The 21,519-nt window shown below is 40.6% G+C and overlaps 1 long non-coding RNA gene across 1 annotated transcript in view; it reads right to left on the bottom strand.

Annotated features, from left to right (window-relative positions):
- Positions 1-1,625: 1,625 nt before the first annotated feature.
- LOC138842749 (uncharacterized) overlaps positions 1,626-21,519 on the bottom strand; it is a 48,262-nt gene continuing 28,368 nt past the window's right edge. Inside the window, exons 4-5 of the long non-coding RNA XR_011377562.1 lie at positions 2,831-2,885; positions 1,626-1,666 (exon numbers count right to left, since the gene is read on the bottom strand). This is a non-coding gene — a long non-coding RNA (uncharacterized lncRNA). The remainder of the gene's footprint in view (positions 1,667-2,830; positions 2,886-21,519) is intronic.

Below are 21,519 nucleotides of genomic sequence, written 5' to 3' on the forward strand. Positions count from 1 at the left end.
CTTCCTACCTGTGGCCCTTTCTCAGATTCCCAACCTCCCATCATGTTCACACCCACCTCCACCAGGCCCTCTTCCTTCTCTTCGCCTCATTCCCAAACCCCCATTTCTTCACTCTGGGTCAAGGCCATGTCTAAATCTCCCTCATTTTTTCATTCTGAGCAGTTCAGTCTTCTCTGTTTTGCCCTAATTTTTCAGATGTTTGGGACTTATATTGCCAGACTCAAAATTTCAAATAAAAAAGTAAGTATAAAAAACTTCTTACCCTAAAAAAGGATTCTACTTCCACATTTTGAAGTAAAATTTTCTCTTTTTCATATAACTACATATGCTATATAACTGTATATTACTATAAAGTAGTTTCAGAAAAGACTTGGCCATGGTCGTAAAATTAATAAAAGGTGTTACGGCGACTAGAAGACAAAACTCTTGAGAATTTATCCTTCCATTAAATTATAGCCATAAACAATATGGGTTAAATAAGATTTTATAAACATGTATGAGAATCTCACAACCACTTACAATGTGGTCGCCAATTGGAAAAGTTCATGAGCACTAGAAAATGGCATGACAGACGCAGACATCTGGGGGGGGAATCATATAAAAATGAAAACTGTACAGATTTTAAAAGTGATTGAAAATAGCTTGATATATATATATATATATACATACATACACATATATAGAGAGAGGGAGAGAGAGAGAGACCGACCATACTTATGCTATTTCCCATGGGTACATTAATTAAGAATTCAAGATATATGTATATGTATAACTGATGCACTTTGCCATACGCCTGAAACTAACACAACATTGTAAATCAACTATACTCCAATAAAAATTAAAAAAAAAAAAGAATTCAGTTACACTGTGAGGATCCAATGTTACACCAAGGAAATGGAACTTTAAAGAAAATAATTTCTTTTCTTGAAGTTGAGTTAAAGAAGCAAGTAGACAACAATAATTATTTTCACAAAATTATGTGATGGCACCTACCACACCTTTCAATGATGCCGGAAGATAGATTCATCTATGCTTTCACTGAGTTAAAACCTTTACTGACTCAGCACTGTATGTAAAATACCATGGCCACATGGCAGATCATACAGGGCTTCTAAAAATGAAGTGTTTGTCAGGACCATTTCAATTGCAAGTGACAATAACCCAGCTCACATGACCCAAAGCAGAAAGAAAATGGATTGGTTCACATAACAGGAAGCTCAGGGTCGGTTCTGGCTGGAAACACAACACAATTCCCAGGGAATGTGGTGTTTTCCCCGCACCCCATCCTCCCTTTTTTCTGCCTCTTCCTTTTCCAGCTCTACTTCCTTCTTTGTTTTAGTCTTCTCCTCTCCTACTGCTTCAGGCTCCCCAGTTGATGAGGGAAGATAGTTACCCGCGATCTCAGACTATGTGTCATAGTTTAGCAATCCCATCCTAGCTAAAAATACTGCCTACTTCTCAAACTGGTATATCAACTCCAGGCAATGATTCTTATTGGCTCTGTTTATAATAATTACTTACCCCTGAACCAATCACTGTGTTCAGAGGAGTGAGATATTAGGATCGGCCATGCCTGGGTCACGTAATCACTCCTGTAGCAAGGATGTGGCACAGCACTGTAGTAGATAGGATGTTCCTAATGATTCAGGATGGAGGAAGGGTAGTTCTGCAAAGAAAGGGATACAACCAAGCATATAAATACATCTGCCCACTGTGGATTGATAAGTAACAAGTCTTGTCCTCAAGGAGTTTGTCCCATATAAATCTTAGTATTTATATATGGGAAAATATCCCCACATGTGCCCCCAATTTTTAATTCCAATATTAATCAGTTATCTCAATTATAAAATTTAAATATTCCCCCAGTCCTTATTGTTATATAAATCTGGTTTTGTTAGTTTTAAACTACATGTGAAAATTACTTGATCATTGGCGTAATATTTTTGTGGTGGTCAAAGGCAATGCTGGTTTAAAACTTTTTCTTTATATGATAAATGACAAATTTGTCTTTAGACACTGTGAAAACTATGTCAATCTAACAAGTCATTTCCTCAGTTAATCTTAGTTTTGTGGCTATGATGGCTTGAAAATTGTTTCTTGTCCTCACCACACATTGGTTGCTACTATATTTAGAGACAATTTGTTTTAGCCTTGACAGAAAAACTTACCATTATTTTCATAGGCATTTTATTGGCTAGAAAGCATAATTTGTGTTATTTTCTACTCATGCTATCTTGGTATATAGAAAGAAATAAAAAACCTGATGTTTGTATCATATTTTTACTAAATGTGTCTCATGCAATAGAGTGAAATACAAGCTTTTGCTGGGTTAAGTCACTGAGATTTCTGAGTTAATTTGATACTGAAATATATCCTAGCCAATCCTGATAAATGCAGATGTGTTAAGTTGAAAGTTATCATACTTTATAAACAAAAAGATTCTCACTGTAAGTACACAAATACTATATATTTTCCTTATTACAATATGTATAATTTATGTTCTAGGCAAACACACACGTATGTTTATGTGATTTCCTAAGAGTGACAGCTATTTCTACTTTTTTCCCAAGAGAAAGGGGGAAAAAAATCATAATTTGGTGAGTGTCAGGAGCCTTCAAGCCCGTAAAAAGGCAGGGAGGATCTTCAATGACAACTTTCTGTACGTATCTATGATTTTTTTCTTACTCTATTTCAGCCACTTAAGTTTCACAAACAGCTCCTAAAAAGGGAGACTTCTGAGGAGAAGTTATGTTACTATACAAGAAATTGGGGTTTTCACCACAAGTTATTTCACTTTCACTGTGGCAAAGAAAATGCAGGTTGAACTCACCACAGGACCCGGGGACATGGCAGTTGTTGAAGGTTTTATGGGTTCCCATCACCTCCTGAGAACAAAAGAGAATCATAAGAAGACTGAATTTGACTATATCTGCCACTGAGAAGCAGTGATGTCAGAAACTAAAATATCACTGGTCTGATCATCTTTCTCTTCAATTAAATAACATTGCCTTCATGCTTTAACTCCTCGGTTTTCAAATGTTTCCTGGCAGTGGAACCCTTTCTTCCAATGGCACGTTAGCAGAAATCACATGTATGAGACGGATAAAAGCAGGACCCAGACGCTCCGAGGATCACCATCAACCAGCACAACCGAATAAAGCTAAGGCTTTAAAGACTCACACCTGCTCGGGTTCATGATGCACCCATCGCGGCACGTACACATAAGTAAAAGACTCAGCTGTTTCTATCTAGCAGATTTGCCTTTGTCTTTCTAGAGCAGCTTCAGGATATTCACCTGCAGTTGGTCTTGCTCCCTCACTCCGATAAACCTCCCTGAGCATCTGTCTTTCCTATTCTCCTGCCTCCTCCTTTCACGACGCTCTAAGAAACCTGCACTCTTTTTCTCTTTCTGCCTCAATTGTGCTGCTTTTTAAAAAATACCTACCCTCTTTTACTTCAAGACTTTAGCCCATATCAATTTCATTCAAAAATCTCCCACTTGGGCTTCCCTGGTGGCGCAGTGGTTGAGAGTCCACCTGCCGGTGCAGGGGACACGGGTTCGTGCCCCGGTCCGGGAAGATCCCACATGCTGCGGAGCGGCTGGGCTCGTGAGCCATGGCCACTGAGCCTGCGTGTCCGGAGCCTGTGCTCCACAACGGGAGAGGCCACGGCATTGGGAGGCCTGTGTACCGCAAAAAAAAAAAAAAAAAAAAACTCCCACTAAATTTTTGTTCCCCCAGGAGATCTGTGCTATTACTGCTTCCCTATTCAACCCCCTCCTCAATCAATCCATATTAGGCAAATGGGGAAGCTTAAAAATAACATTTTTGATTTCTATTTTATGTTATATATATATAACAAATATATGTATATATAGCCACATATATACAGTATATCTTTTTATGCAAACATTAAAAAAAAGTTTCTATCTGTACCTGGCCATTGCATGTGTTGACGTAAATGTGCACTGCACAAATGCAAGAGCACCATTTGCAGGGCTGATGCACAATTATGAGGCCACCTGCCTCAGGCCCACTCTGTGCTGAAGAAAATCTCACTAGGACATTCTCTCAAAGGCTGGTCTGAGGATCGCCTCCATGGGGTCCTCGTGTGAAAAGTGTGATCAGAATCCCAAGCCAGGCCTACTGAATCAGAATTTCTGGAAAGGAGACCTGGGATGTGCCTTTTTAACAATTTCCTTTGGGAGTTTTAGTTACTTACTGTTAAGTAGCAATCCTCCCCCTACCCCCCAAACATAGTGGATTAAAGCAATGACTTATTACTTCTCGTGATTCTATGTGCGTTGACCAGCAGTTTCTCCTGGGCTCACTCATGCAACATCATTCTAGCCTGGAAGGTCCAAAATGGCCTCACTCACATATTTGTCAGTTGGCGCTGGCTGTCAGTGGGGTGCCTCAGTCCTCTTTTCCTGTGGCTCCTCAAACTAGGGGTGGCTTCTTTACATGGCATTCTCAAGGCAGTGTTCCAAGAGGGCACAAGTGGAAGCTGCAAGCTCTCCTGAGGCCTAGGCTTTCCTGGCACATCATTTCTGCCACTTCTATTAGTCAAAGCAAGTTACAAGGCCAGACCAGGTTCAAAGCATGGGAAATTGATTTCATTTTTTGACAGAAGAGTTGCAAAGCATTTATAGCTATACTCCCCAACACACCATAGTGTATTGCTAAGTACATATGAGGTACTTAATACTTTCAGCCTTCATCATCATGTCTGCAGAGATTGAAACTTCTAGAATATGTTATTCGTGGGCTTTGCTTTTAAATGAAAGTTTCTGCCTGCATTTGCTAGAAAAAAGTTGATTTGCTTTCAGGTCCTGAAACTAGGATTGTCAAAAAAAAGTGTTGGTATCTACACTCACGTTTTCAACCTACTCAAAATCAACTATGGAATTATTTTTTTTAAATCATTAATATTGCATACTTTTCACAGCTATTTTATTCAGACTTTTCTGATCAAAAATTTTCCAAATTAAAAATCAAAAGGTCAGAATTGGTTAACGTAAATTTAGTTTCCTCTTCTACCAAAGCTAGTCTTTCAGTGATTTTGATAACAAGTGGTCTTAATTTAAAATAGTAAAATTGTAGGACAGAATAGAGAAGGATTAAAGACAACCTGAGAAATCAGGTACAGAGTGTAAAACTAAATAATCATTCCAGGAGGAAGGACTGAGATATCAGCTTTGCCTATAGTTGCAAAGCCTGTTGTGAGTCAGTGACAAAGGGAGGGTAACCATCAAATCCACACCCCCATCTCTGCTCAAAAATGTGCTACTTTATTTGAAAACTACATGCAGTATTGAGAAAACGGATCTAACATGTATTCTTGGAGAGTGGCCTCTGGGGGCGCTTAAGTAGCAGTAATTCTAAAGAAAAATACCAAACTCTGAGTGCAATGGTGGAACAAACCATGAAAATATCTTTTAGTCAACTAATGGAAAACATGCTATTACAAGTCCTTGAATTTGCTGCTGCCTCAAGTTAAAGTGTTTTATATATTGTACTGTATTTAACATTTGCTTTGGAAATCTTTTTCTTTTGGTTTAGGCTGAAGGAAAAGTTTGCCAAGTTTTATGTCTTCCTGAATCAGCAAGTAAATTTCCCATTACTCTCCCAGTTGGGTGAGTCATCAGTCCAGTTTAGGGATGTCACAGTCCTGGCTGTCTGGGCGGGATGAGAAACAACATTACAGTCAATCAGTCTAGACAGCCACTTGGCCATTTATGGTATCATTTCCCCTTTATTACTGAGAGCCTAGAGAGCAAAGAAACGCTCCTGGGAATATATGTAGGGTTACCAGATTTAGCAAACAAAAATACAGGATGCCCGGTTAAATTTGGAATTCAGATAAACAATGAATACTTTTTTTAGTATATGTATATTCCATGCAATATTCGTAACCCACTTTCCCTTGAAAAAAAAACATTGCTTATCTGAAATTCACGTTTAACTAGGCATCCTATATTTTACCTGGCAACCCTACAAACATGGATCTTACTTCATATCATCCACATTTTATTATCTGCAGAATGTCAGAGATATGAAAGTCTGTTTCCTGAGTTTTTGAGAAGAAAAGTTGAACCATTTTTCTTTCATCTTTTATTAATCATGTAATTACTGTCTAACATTATAGAAAGCAAAAAATTATCAAAGACAAGAATTCCTTCGAGCATTGATTCTCAGACTTTAATGTACATTTAGGTCACGTGGGGATCTTGGCAAAATTCAGATTCTAGTTCAGCAGCCTGAGGTGGGCCTGATGTTCTGCATTTCTAACAAGCTCCCAGATGATAGCAATGCTGCTGGTCCCTGGGCCCACAGTGGCAAAGTTTTCAGTGTTTCTCAAACATTGCTGCACATTAGAATCAGCTGAGGAGATTTTAAAACTCTTGATGCCCAAACTGTATCCCATCCAAGTTAAATCCGAATTGTGGCTGGTGGGAGCCACGTGTCAGTATTTTTTAAAGCTCCTCAGTTGCTTCCAGTGTGCAGCCAGTGTTGAGAACCACTGTCTTTGATGCATCCACTTTGATGTTGGTTAATGTTTATTATCAACTACCTGGGAGGCAAAGTTTTTTTTGTTTTAAATTGACATGGTGCTTTATTACACATTAACTGTAATCTTGAGAGACTGATGTGTGGAAGGATTGTCACCACAGTCTTTTCAATGTGTCCACTTTCAATTACGCTTTCTAAGTAACCGAGGAGAGCAACAGATTTTATTATTTTAACTATTAGATCACCAAATATTTTCCAAATTTGGAAATTTTATATCTGTAACACACATTTTCCCATGAGTCCAAAATAATTTATTTCTCTTAATGTTTCTAATGGAAACCAAACAGCCACCACCTCAGAGTCAGTCTGGCTTGGAAAAAACTGGAATTTATAGTCCATTACTCTTTGTGAGGCTTGGCTAGAGTCAGGAAATGTGACTTAGGGAAGAAAATCAAATCTTTAAGTTCTTGTTGTTTTTCACACAAAGATGTCAACAAAAATAAAAGCATGCCTTCAAAGCTACTGCTAAGAATATAGCATGGATATAACACATGTTTACACAAAACAGACAGGTGCTGACATAAAGTTAGCTGTGGGAAATGTCTATAAAAAGCCTTGCTTCTTAACCAAACACCCTCCTCTTTTTTCTTCTAATTATGTCATTTTAGTGTCATCAATTTTTATGCCATCTTCCTTAAATCACGATCTTTTCTGCAGTATTGTTTAGCTCCAAGAATGTTTTTGGGTTTCTTGTACCTTACACGGAATTTTTTACTGAAAGATTTTTTTTTTTTCTTTTTAAAACTTTATCCTGGTGGGTTTTTTTGTTTTTGTTTTTGCTTTTTGTTGTTGTTGTTGGTTTTTTTTGGTCCACTTGATTCATCATGTATTCTTTTCTCTTGTTCATGCCTAGCTTACACCCTCCATCACTTCTCTGCTCCATTCCTTCCCTTGGGCCCAAACATTCTAGAATCTGTGAACAGACCTTTAATTGACCTGCATCCCTCACCAGCTCCAGCAGTCATCACCATGCCCTGGGAAACAACCTTAAGAAGCCCACACATGCCCATGACCCTGGGTGGGCCCATTTGCCAAGATGAAAAGTTGGCTCAGAAGAAGTACAACAAGACAGTTATCAAGTGGGTGGCAAATTGCTGTGCAAACATTTAACTGTGGGTTCTTGGTGTGCCCTTTCAGAGAACTTTTGCCTGGGGAGGGAAAGGTGGAAAGTGGCTCTTAGGCAGCAGAAGTCTCCCATGAATAGGAGGAAATTAACCTGATCTGTCCTGCATACAAAGTAGCTACCTAAAAATGTATTTGTTCTAAATTATGGTAATTTACTCTTCCTGCCATGAAAGGCTTATATACATTTTCTTAGGGAGCCCACAGTATAGCATTGCACTGTACAATATAATAATAACTAAGCTAACATTTATTAAGCACTCACTATGTGTTTTTATATGCATTAGACCTTTAAAGCTTTGTAACCACCCCAACAAATACTATCACTACTCCAATTTTAAAGATAAAGAAACTGAAGCTTAGAGAACAATGACTTGTCCATGGTCACATAGATAATTGGTAGTAAAGCCAGGATATGAAGCCAAACAAATCAAATTAGAGGTGAAACCCTGCATATACCTTAGCTACCATGTATTTAAATATATCCAGGGACTCCACTATGTGATACTGCCTCTTATGTGATACTTGCAGGGAATAATAGAATCCTAAAGGACCTTAATTTTAAGTATTAATGGTAGTAAATGAATTCACTGTAGTAGTTTTCTCCAAACTAAACCAATGGTTAAAGAGGTTATTTGAAGTGTTAGCTAAGTGAATCACAGTAAGAATTTTACTCCCTTTTCAATTTTCTTTCAGTCTTTCTGATTGTAACAAAAGTTAAGTCTCAGGTTGGTGCTAATTTGCATTAATCTTCCTTTATTAACAAAGAAGGCAGGCCTTGGACTAGGGGAGACAACAGTATCTACTGAGAATTTAGTAACATTGCTTTGTATTCATTTCTAATGTTGCCTTCTACTTATGGCAAGTGATTCTGTTTTCTTTCCTTTTGTTTTCCATTTATGGTAGGGATATATATCCTCTTAAAATAAAATTTAAATACTGTTATAAAAAAGTACGTAGGGGGCTTCCCTGGTGGCGCAGTGGTTGGGAGTCCGCCTGCCGATGCAGGGGACACGGGTTGGTGCCCCAGTCCGGGAGGATCCCACATGCCGTGGAGCGGCTGGGCCCGTGAGCCATGGCCACTGGGCCTGCACGTCCGGAGCCTGTGCTCCGCGGCAGGAGAGGCCACAGCAGTGAGAGGCCCGCATACCGCAAAAAAAAAAAAAAAAAAAAAAGTACGTAGTAGAGTTGATATGCAGGTATGTCAAAAATCATGGCATTAGTACTGTGATGGCTAAAGTCTAGAATACTTTAAACAAAACAACAAGAAAAAAACCAAAAAGACTCTGCAGTCTTATTTCCATTAGCTGCATGAAAATGTCTGAATTAAGGAAGAAATGAAAAGTCTAACCCTAAAGAAAACAATGTTAACTGCTTTTGAATTCCCCTAGGCTCTAGATTCTGGAGTTCCAGACTATGGAAAAATTAATTATTCCTCATTCCATGCTATGAGGGTGTATTATATTGTAGAAAGAGCTCTTGATTCACTTTCAGAGGCTCCCGGTTGGATCCAACCTCTGCCACTCACCTTATGCAGGTCCTAATATCTTCCTTGAATTCAGTTTCTCCATCAAGAAATAAAAGATCAAATTAAGTTGTTTCTTCTAGCTCTTTTATTCTAGCTTTCTTCAATGTATCTGAAATGGTCTGCACATTTATTTGCCTTTCTTCCAAAGTGCTTATCTAGGTGAAGCTTTGTGTAGCCTGTACAACTCACATGTTTTTTGAGAGAATATAAGCCATGTTAATGCTTTATTTTGTAAAGCTTCTGTTTTTGTTACGAAAGGTTACTTAACTTAAAGGCTCATTTGGGGGTGGGGGGGAGGGCACTATTACAGGTCAGCTGCCTGTTACAACTTGATATCATTCTGGAAGAAATCGAGGCTTCCACTTCCTTTGCACCATTTAAAGAAACTATTCTGAATTCCAAGAATGCCCGTGGCATTTACCAGACACTGCGCTTTCTCCTGTATGTGTCTATTTTTACACTGGGCACAAAGTACAATTAATTACCACTGGTCACTGGAATAGAATGTAATTATGGCCTGAAAGGGTGACCAAACTGCCTTCTCTAGTTGATGACTAACTTCAGACATTCTTCCAGAGCTGCTTATCTGTGTGATCAGCTTCACGCTGATGGCCCAGCTTAAGCTAGTGCCCTTAACTCTCCCAGGTCTGGTTCCCTGACAAAAAGTAAAATCAAATCACACACTCAAAACACAAAAAGCAGAAAACGCAAGGCCAGTCCTTGTTAGCTGTGTAAGATCACTTAAACCCCTAGGTGCATAATTCAGATTTTAATAAACACCTTTTCAGAGGTTCTAGCATATTTGGAAGAGAGGAGACACAATTTGCCCTGTAATCAGGATTAGTTAGAAAGACAGATATAGCACGTTCATTTCACTACAGTTTAGCATATGGCATCAACCACATAACTCTCACATTCTATTCTTCTTTGTGTTTGCTGACATTTTAAGCACTTTATGCATGAGATGGCTTTCATGAGACATAACAAAAAGTGAGGAAGGAACAATATGAGTATAGCTGCATTGAGATCCTGGGAATGCAGAGAAAATACCTGCAAAATAATGCTAATCTACAAGAAGGGCAAAATGATAAGTTTTTATTAACAATAACCTTTATAGGTCCTTACACTGGAGACTGTATTACCGGAAGACAATGAAGTATTTGTTAAATGTCCAATACAACAAACCTCATAAGAGAAGTCTGATATAAAAAAATCTAGCTCCTTGACCTGGATATGGCACAGAGTAACAGTGTTTCCGTAATCTGGTTATGGACAGTCCTCTAGAGCAATAAACCTGAGCAAACTCTCAGTTGTCATTGTTGTTCAGTTTGGGGTAATCATCTACAAAGCGCCTGTTTGTCAGGATTGGTGGAATAGTTAGGGAGGAGAAGAAGAGAGCCGACTGTAGTAGAATCTGAATAATGTAAACCTTTATTGGCTGAATGCTATCACTGGTATTGTCAGGATTCACCTGGGATTGATCTCTGACATGACCGTTGACACTTCATGATACTTTTTGACAGGACATGACACTTCATGACCGTTGCACTTCATGCAACAATTTGACAGGACTACTGCAAATCACCAAATTACCTTGGTGATTCTCTCCCTGCTAGATGCAACAGCAGCTTTAGTTGTCATGGTTGGCTCCTAGCAAACCAGAGAGACCCAGGGGTTGGGGTCTACCAATATACCTCTCCCCCGTAAAGGTGGCAAATTGACAGCAAGGAAGCTAATCCTAAGGGAAGGAGGGGAATTAGTAAAAAGCTAGCAAGATTGGTGGTAAACTAGGACAGGTTTTCAGTTTCCAGGATAAAGGGTCAAATATCATAGGCTAAATTTGGATATTGCAAATTCAGTCTCATGAAGCTCAGGTATGCAAAGTCCAAATCAAAGTCATAGTTTAGGGGAATGGAAAGAAGCTTTCAAAGTACAGAGCATAAATGATGGTCAAATAGGACACAGAGTCCAAATATTCTAGAAATGTCATCTGGAAACAAGGCAAAGCAGAGTGTGAAAAGAGGCCAGCCCCTGGAAAGTAGTTTTGAGCAACCAGAACAAGTAGAATATGGCTCTGCAGCCAATAGGAAAACAGTGAAACTATCCCCCAAATATCATGCTTGGTGTCAAAGGCCTGAGAGTCTGGAAAATTCAAGTATGGGAGACACTTGAACAAAATTCATCCAAGTAAGTAAAACATACTACAGGAGTTCTCAGGGAGATTACCTGATGTTATACCTGGAATGGCCCATGTTGGACACAGGAGTGGGCTGAGACTGGCACCCAGGCTGTAGGAAATGCAGCAGACAGAGATACAGCGTCTAAAGGAAAATGAAAATCCAGGCAGATAGTGCAAATGAGGTGTCATCAGAAGAGATCTGGCAAATAGACAAAATCTAGTCATCAAGCAAAAGTCTGGAATCAGGAATACTAGAGCAAAAGGTTTGAAATAGCACCCAGGTAGTAGATCACAGAGAGGTGCACTGAGTGGCTGTTGGAGTAGAATGTAGTTGCTTTTAATAGGGTACCCAAGTTCTCATCCCTTAGCAGGTGGAGAGGGCGCCTCTCAGTGCCCTACATTTATTCAGACCCAATTTAACTTTCTTCATGAAATAGCCTGGTGTGACAAAACTGAAAACATGAAAACTGTGAGTATTGGTAGGTTATGACATGTGTAATAATCATACTTGAATGTAGGATACTTTTCTAAGTATGGATTAGAATGGCAAGTAAATGAAAGAAAAAGTTGTGAACATCTGAAAATGGGGCCCTGTATATTTAAATCATGCTGCACCTATGCAATGAACTATGATGCTGGCATTAACAACAATAATCACAAAGAGTTTTCAATAACTTAAAAATGTTTTCCCTCTCCCACAATACCTCACTCTCTTCCTTTCCAACCTGGGCCCGGAGAATGGCTCAGGCAAAGAAGAATGGTTCTGCCATCAAGGGGGTAGAGACCAGAAGATACATCCTTGACATTCACCAGCTCATCCACGAAGTGGGTTTCAAGAAGTGGGGCCCTCAGGCACTCAGAGAGATCTGGAAATTTGCCATGAAGGAGATGGGAACTCCAGATGTGCACTTTCACACCAGGCTCAACAAAGCTGTCTGGGCCAAAGGAATAGGAATGTCCCATACTGTTTCCATGTGTGGTTGTCCAGAAAGTGTAACGAGGATGAAGATTCACCAAACAAGCAAGCTCTATATGTTGGTTATCTACGTACCTATCACTACTGTCAAAGATCTACAGCCAATGTGGATGAGGGCTAACAGCTGATTATAAAATAAAGTTGTAAAACCACAAAAAAGAAAGCTTTTAACCATTATTCAAAAAGACACGTGCACCCCAGTGTTCATTGCAGCACTATTTACAATAGCCAGGACATGGAAACAACCTAAATGGCCATCAACAGATGAATGGATAAAGAAGATGTGGTACATATATACAATGGAATATTACTCAGCCATAAAAAGGAACAAAACTGGGTCAGTTGTGGAGATGTGGATGGACCTAGAGACTGCCATACAGAGTGAAGTAAGTCAGAAAAAGAAAAACAAATATCGTATATTAACGCATACATGTGGAATCTAGAAAAATGGTACAGATGAGCCTGTTTGCAAGGAAGAAATAGAGACACAGACATAGGGAACAAACATATGGACACCAAGGGGGTAAAGGTGGGTGGGATGAATTGGGAGATTGGGATTGACATATATACACTACTATGCATAAAACAGATAACTGATGAGAACTTGCTGTATAGCACAGGGAACTCTACTTAATGCTCTGTGGTGACCTAAATGGGAAGGAAATCCAAAAAAGAGGGGATATATGTATACACATAGCTGATTCACTTTGCTGTACAGCAGAAACTAACACAACATAAGCAACTATACCCCAGTTAAAAAAAATAGACATAAAAAAAAAAGGAAACGAAAGCTTTTGCTGTGTTAGGTGGATACAGGAGATACTTTATAGAATTGCAGATTTTATGTTATAAATTGTATTCAGCTGCTAAAGTACTAAAGAACTGAAATACTAGTGCTCAAGCAAGAGAGAATTTTGTATTCCTCTCACAGAAAATAAGTCCAGAGCTGGCAAGGCAGTTCCAGTCATCGGGCACCCTGTCTCTTTCTATTTATCATCTTCAGAGTTGGCTAAAATAGCTGTCAATGCTTTGGCTCTGGTGTCCACGTTCCAGGCAAGAAGTAGAAGTGAAGAAGAGCAAAAAAGCTGCATGCTAACGATATGTCCTCTTTTAAGGGGTATTCCTAGAAGTGTAACAGATGTGCATAACAACAGTGGCTTAAACATGATCAGAGTTTTTTTCCTTAGGGAGCTACACAGCCTAAGGTCATTACAGCAACCCTGATCCAAAACACCCTCAAAAATTCAGTCTCCTTTTTTTCTTGTTGGATATCTCCTAGCAACTTCCATTCCAAGATCACCTCAAGGATCAAAATAGCTGCTCAAGCTCCAGCCACCATGTGATATTGTGATTCATAATAAGAAATATATATATTTGGTCTTCTTCCTGGTTTCTGGCACAGAGCTCCTAAACCTTTGGAATTTCCTAAGTGATCAGAGAGATAAAGGTATCTTTGGTTATTCATAACAAGCACCTTTCAACTACATCAGAGTTTATATTAACGAGGTGACTTTGGAAAACCCATAATGATGGGAGCTGGTTGCCAGGGTAACCAACCCTGACTAGGTGCTGGGAGAGTGGCCTTTCCAGAGAAGGCATGGAAGCTCTTCGCCCCTTCCCACATACCTGTCCTGTGCATCTCTTCCACCTGGCTGTTCCTGCAGTGTTTCCTTTTATAATAAACTGATAATTTAGTAGTATAATGTTTGTCTGAGTTCTGTGAGTCACTCTAGAAAATTAATTGAACGCATGGAGGGGGTTGTGGGAACCTCTGATTTATAGCTGTCTGTCAGAAGCACAGATGACAACCTGGGCTTGCGACTGGCATCAGTGGGGGTGTGGGAGTGGCAGTCTGTGGGACTGAACCCTTAACCTGTGGGATGTGACGCTATCTCCAGGTAGTGTCAGAACTGAGTTATATTTTAGAACACACAGCTGGTGTCACAGAACCGATCGGCATGTGGAAACCCCACACATCTGGTGTTACAAGTGTTAAGTGTTCCTAAGTAGAGCATTGAGAGTTGAGAGACACAGAAAGAGTAATAGGAGTGTGTTTTTTCAAAAATTTTACTTACTGTATCAATAATCTAGCCAGCTAAAAAAGAGAAAGAGATAGGAAAGAAGGAGAGGCAAAACAGCCTACACTTGCTGCCTTTTCAGGAAGTCTTCTGGGAGCTTTCATGTAACCTTTCTGCTTATATCTCCTTTGCTAGAACTTAGTCGTATGGCCACACCTAGCTTCAAGGGAGGTTGAGAAATACAGTATTTTCAGGTAGGCACATTAATAAATCAAATAAAGTAAAAATTCTAATACTAAAGAAGAAGACACCAGCAAACATTGGCCAGGCAGTTGGCAGCCTTTGCCACATCTGTACAATGATTTTAAAACATAACCACATGATTTTAAAACAGAAAAAGCCTTGGGGAATGGGACAAAGACATAAAGACATACATTTTGATTGGGACCAAGGTTGGAGACTTGGAGCTTGGGAAAGGGTATGGAAAGGCAGGCACTGTGAGTGTGGGGTTGTGGGAAAGTGTGGACATTCAGTGCAGAGGATGTAAAAATGTTAAGAAGTTAAGGATAAGATGGGCTTCCCTGGTGGCACAGTGGTTGAGAGTCCGCCTGCCGATGCAGGGGACACGGGTTCGTGCCCCGGTCCGGGAAGATCCCACATGCTGCGGAGCGGCTGGGCCCGTGAGCCATGGCCGCTAAGCCTGCGCGTCCAGAGCCTGTGCTCCGCAACAGGAGAGGCCACAATAGTGAGAGGCCCACGTACCAAAAAAAAAAAGAAGTTAAGGATAAGAAAGAAAATAATGAATGGGAGTGTCTCAACTGAAACCAACGTGAGGACTAAGAGCCTGAACAAATGTCCTCCAAATATATATCTTTTATTTTTTTCTTTCTCTTTTGCTTGGCCTCCTTCACTGGGCACATCTCCTATCCTAGGCTCTCGTAGATGTGACCATCTGTCTCTCTTTCGTAAGCTTACACCTATTTGTATAATATATAGATTGACAGTGTAGCTCCATTAACTCAGGCACACTAACCCTTTTTTCCCAGAGATTGTATCCCCATGCCTGGTGTGGTGCCTGGTATGTAATAAACAAGCAACAAACATTTGCTGAGTTGGAATAAATATGTAAGGACACAGTGATAGGAAAAGAATGTTGACAGATCACATAACAAGATAAGGTTTCCAGAAAGGTGCCTTTCAAAGATAAAAGATACATGAATTTGTGAGGCATCACATCTTTCCAGAATAGTCTTTACTATGAACAATTACAAATTGGAAGTTATTCCATTATTATTGAAATGTTATTTCCATTATTATTCTGTTCTTTTCCACCCCAGAAAGATCTTACATATATGCTTTTACTTTATCTCTACTTAATTGAATCATCTTGTCTCTGTCTGACCCTGGGCTCCTTCTTCCACATCCCCTTCCAGTCCTGTGACGTACATGAATTACCAGTATCTGGGTGGAGTCCAGAAAAGCACAGCAAGAGGATGTGATATTCCTTCCCATTTTATGCTTACTGGTTGTGTGACCTTGCAAAATTTATTTAACTGATCTATGCCGCCACTTGCCGACCTGTAAAGTGGGAATAATAAACTGACAGGTCAGGGTTGTTGAAAGGATTATGTAAAACTTTTAGCAGTCATGGTCTCTAATGTGCATTCAACATATGTTAACAATTACTACTTGTCCACAGAACAGAATGTTAGGAGATGATGCTCACATTTTCCATGGGGAGGTAAGACAGTTCCTCAACTATCAGTGCTGAGAGGAAGGACTCCAGCAGGGGTGGCAGTGAGAGAGGAGAAGGGGGAGGCAAAGAGAGGGTTTTCCAAGGTCCCACAACAAGTAAGGGGCAGTACCATGAGGTGGGAAGGTGGGAGAAGGTGATAGAATCCCACCTATACTGGCTCTTGGGGAACTTCCAAGGTCAGGTGGGTGGTAAAGAAAATCTGACTTGAAATTTCCTCTCAGGGGGAGCAACGATCTTGGCTGCAGCCATGTGAGTCATGGGTTCTGGAGAAGAAACAGCACTGACTCAGTGGATTTGAGACAAAGGGAGTTTCCTTAAGGACTAGCTCCTGAATCAGCCACTGTTTGCCTAAGAGAAAATAAACCACACTTGCCAGTTGCATTAGGTAAAACCAAAACACAATATTCTCAAACACAAACTAACTAAGAAAGGAGTTTACTGGCTTGCATAACTGAAAAACCCAGGAGAAGGAAGCTCTTGGCGTCTGTCTTTTTAATCTCCATATGAAGATTCATGTGTGACATGGTCATGCTCCATTCTAAGTCTCCCCTTGGTGACAAGAGAGCTGCAGCAGCCCCGGTCTCACAACGCTTCTGGTTGGAGTCCAGCAGGAAAGAAGTCTGCCACCTTGATGGCTCCAACAAAAGTCCTGGAGTCTCATTAGCATGATTGACCTGCTTGTGAATTAGTAACTTGGCTCAGGCCAAGTATGGGTCACGTAACACCCTCCAGAGTTGAAAGTGGAATTATCTGCACAGGAACCACATGGACTGAGCGGGGAGGGGAGGTCAATCCCCAAACATAAATTGTGGGCTGTTACCAGAAGTAGGGTAAATAGATGTGCATAGCCAGAAAAAAATGTTTACTACACTACCCATTATTTTCTCTTGCCATGTGTTGTAGGCACTGTTGAAATGCTACTGTATTATACACAGTGGGAACCCTGAGAACCATACCCTTGCTTTGGCATTAAGTGTGAAACTTCCTTAGAGGCTAAAGGGCACTAGTAATTGTTCCACACTCCAGTTTAGAGAGTCTTAGCAGTACTGAGCGATCCTACTCATTGGATATAATTCAAACTACTTTTTAGTGTCAATGATGTTGTTCATATCAACGCATTTGTCTCCCCGTTACCCCACAAGCTGCTAGAAGGCAGGGGTCTAGCTGATTGCCCCACATAATGTCAGTATTAATAAATGATTTATTTACTGATTCATTCACTTAAGGGCTCTGTTTCCAGTCAGATCCGAAACAGTCAGAAGAGTTTGAGCTTCCACTGGCTTCAAAACAGGAATTATAATTCTTTTTGGCAAGTGTGAAATCATTGTAACTCGTGTTCTTTAGAAACACATTTGAACAACATCCTGCTGACTGGAAAAATGTATACAATCCTTCAACAGAACAATTGCTCATTCACCACTCCCATTTTAAATAGAAACAAAATTTCTAGTAATTAATTTTAATCATTTACCAGTCTGTTTTTTAGCAGATAGGCCCATACTATTATTCTTTTGGGCACAGACAATTTTTTCCAGAGAAGGACAGAGAATTTTTTTCCCTTTCAATTAGAACTAAGGTGTAAAGTCATCAATTTAAAGGTTGAGAAGTATCCATTTAAATCTGAGGCACTGAACTTGAGCTCTGATCCTCTGGCAGGAGCCTGTGTGTGTATTTGAGAGACAGAGAGAGAGAGATGGAGGGACATATGGAAATTGACCAATTGTCTGGGAAACATGGAGGTCAGGGTGATACAAGACAATGCCAGGAAGCAAAATCAGAGTCCAGGGGCTTTCCTGGTGGCGCAGTGGTTGAGAGTCCGCCTGCCGATGCAGGGGACACGGGTTCGTGCCCCGGTCCGGGAAGATCCCACATGCCGCGGAGCGGCTGGGCCCGTGAGCCATGGCCGCTGAGCCTGCGCGTCCGGAGCCTGTGCTCCGCAACGGGAGAGGCCACAACAGTGAGAGGCCCGCGTACCGCAAAAAAAAAAAATAAAAAAAAAAATCAGAGTCCAAACAAGATATAAATCTAAGAGGAATAAGCAGAGAAGCTGAATTCTCTGAAGCTTGAATAGGCAAGAAGCAATAGGAAATAATAATAATAATAAATATCAGTGTAGCACTGACTATGAGGTAAGGACTTTCTAAGTGCTTTACACAGGAATGTGTATTCCCCTCTAGTCTAGACTACAGATTTCACGAAGGTAGGGACTGTGTTATTTTATTTCCTTCCTTGCTCAATAAATATTATTGAATACTAATGACACTGTATATGCGAAAACAAAGCCAGTGGGATAAAGCATGGAAGGTCGGGGGCAGATACTGAGACATTCCCTAAGCAGCTAAGTGAAACTGTCACTCTTCCTAAGGGGTGTCCAAGGCCTCGACTATGGTTTAGGAAGGGCTGTTCAAAGACAGTGGGGCATATCAGTTTCTACCCAGCTTTTGTCTATGTTCCAAAGATAATTTAAACCTTGCTTTTCATTAAAGCAGCCATCAAAAGGCAATGCAATGACTGTGGCACTATAAAAATCAGTCCAGGGGCTTCCCTGGTGGCACAGTGGTTGAGAGTCCGCCTGCCGATGCAGGGGACACGGGTTCGTGCCCCGGTCCGGGAAGATCCCACATGCCGTGGAGCGGCTGGGCCCGTGAGCCATGGCCGCTGAGCCTGTGCGTCCAGAGCCTGTGCTCCGCAATGGGAGAGGCCACAGCAGTGAGAGGCCCGCGTACTGAAAAAAAAAAAAATCAGTCCAGGTGTGTTGCTCTCTTCACCTTATCCTGATTCCCCTCCCTACCCCATCCTACTCAGGCATCCTAGGGTATTCTGGGACTTCTCAAGTGGAGGCAGTCACATCCCTGCTTGTAGTAATGCTGGGCACAGTTTGTTATCTGGTGTTAGGCTTGTGTGCCAGTGTCTTTCTGGAGTTTCATACTGGTTGCAGCATAGGAGGCAACTGACCTCAATAACTGGGAGCTGTGGATACCTACTTCTTTTCATAGCACATTGCTCTTGAGTAGTGCTAACTCAGCAAGTCCCAAGAGACAATCAGTCTAGCCTGTCAGGTCTGCATGTAATCAGCAAGGAATTTTTCATTCCTGGGCTAATGCCTACATGCCATACAGTCTCTATCATGTGTTCTTAGTTAAGTGAAGTATCTTAGTAGTAAACTGAACTTCTAAAAACCCAACACATTCATGTGCTGGAGAATGGGAGTGAGGGTAAAGAGGAGGCATCTCCAGACAAGAGATTTTATCACTTAAAGACACATTTTACAATGGAAAACCAGGGCAGTAAAAAAATAGAATGACTGGAGGATGCCTTTTGCTACTTGAAGGGCATCTAGATTCTGGAAACCAATCTGGGGTTTCTTTATTGATGTAACCGTTTAACGGTCTGATCACACAATAACAGACATTCTTCATTTGCAGACTCCCAAACCAATGATAACCTAACTGTGACAAAGAGAAACTTCGAGTTATTGGAATTGCTGGGGGTAGGGAAGTGGCGTATGAGCTGGGGAGGTTTAGGTAGCACAGCAACATGAAAGGCGTTGTTAATATTTCTCGGCTTATAAACAGTTGGGTTCTAGAGGGAGACTGTGTTTGAATCCCAGCTTTACCACTTACTGGATGTGTGAGCTTGGACGAATTTTTAAACCTCTCTATATCCCAGTTTCTTTGTCTGTAGAGGGGAGATAACATTAGTACATTCTTTCTAGAGGAATATTAGTACATTCTTTCTAGAGGCTTGGAATAATGTCCTAACTCATTGTAAAATTCAGCATATATTGCCCCCCAGCCCTCTCATTATTATTACTTTCATGTACCTCTCTAAGTTTCTCTATATTAAATCATTTTTCTTCTATTCCTTATTCCATAAATCTGGTTAATCTGGTTGGGTGTTAGTTGAAGATAGACTGTCCTTTCAGTTTTCATCATTTCATCAAGGCCAATCCTCAAGTTGTCATGTGGAGGGACTTCAACTGCCAAATACCTCAGGTTTCTGCCTTGTCACTCACTTCTCACCCTAGAGGGTTTGGGAGAAGGACCTGGGCTGTGTGGTCAGTGGATCTGTCATTGTGTCGACCAGATACATTCTGGTGTGGCTCTCCACCAACAGTCAGGCCTGGCCCTGTGGGGAAGATTTGAGTTTGTCTAGGTCTTCCATGACAAGGTAGATGATAACTGTACTATTTTAGAGCTATGATATCCATTATTTGGACCTATTTTCCAATCTACTTTTTAGCAGTAACAAAGCTTATATTTCTCCACCATATGACTAGGATGTCTTTTTCTCAGTTGGTTTTGACTCAGAGGGAGAATAATATTTTATTTATTGGGTCCCCAAATTCTCAAAACCTACTATGTGTAAGGTTCGCAGAGGTTTCTGTAGGTGATACATTAATGTCTAAGGTAACTTCTTTTCCTCGGGGAGCTTGAAATCTAGTAAAAAGAATGATAACTTTTCATAAGTAACTATAACACAGGATGAATAATTAAAATAAGAAAAGCAAATTGTGGGGACTTCCCTGGTGGTGCAGTGGTTAAGAATCGCCTGCCAATGGCAGGGGACACGGGTTTGATCCCTGGTCCAGGAAGATCCCACATGCCACGGAGCAACTAAGCCCGTGCACCACAACTACTGAGCCCATGTGCCACAACTACTGAAGCCCACAAGCCTAGAGACCGTGATCCGCAACGAGAAGCCACTGCAATGAGAAGCCCGCGCACGGCAACGAAGAGTAGCCCCCACTTGCCACAATTAGAGAAAGCGCGCATGCAGCAGCGAAGACTCAATGCAGCCCAAAATAAATAAATAAATACATAAAATAAAAAAGAAAAGCAAATTTTGTGGGCAATTCAAAGGAGGGAGAAATCACTTCCTTCTGGAGGCATCAGGAAAAAAAAAACTCATGGAAGAGATAGTATTTAATGTGGTTATTACTTTGACAGATTTAATGGGGGAGGGAGAGAGCATTTTAAACACACAGCAATACCATAAAGGCAGAAAAGCATGAATATGTGTGTCAGGAGAGGGAGGGTGGCAAGGAGGTATCTGTGGAGAAACAACAAGTAATTCATTCTGGCTGAAACTTAGAGTATAAGTAAGTTGGGGAAGAGGCTGGACAGGCTTTGACCATACTGTGGAAACACATGGAAAATTTTTGAACAAGGTACTCACTTTAGAGTTGCTTTTAAAGAAGATGAATCAGGCAGTGATACATAAGGCAGTTTCAATTCAGAGATAAGGGAATGGGAATAACTGAGATGGAATTGAGATTCAATTCCCTATTTGTATGATTCTAAGCCTTGACTTATCTGATTAAAGCAAATAAAAAACGATTTGTGTTAGAAGGATAAAACAATGAGCT

The sequence above is a fragment of the Globicephala melas genome, chromosome 7 (genome assembly GCF_963455315.2).
Source record: "Globicephala melas chromosome 7, mGloMel1.2, whole genome shotgun sequence".
In the NCBI taxonomy this organism is placed as follows: domain Eukaryota; kingdom Metazoa; phylum Chordata; class Mammalia; order Artiodactyla; family Delphinidae; genus Globicephala; species Globicephala melas.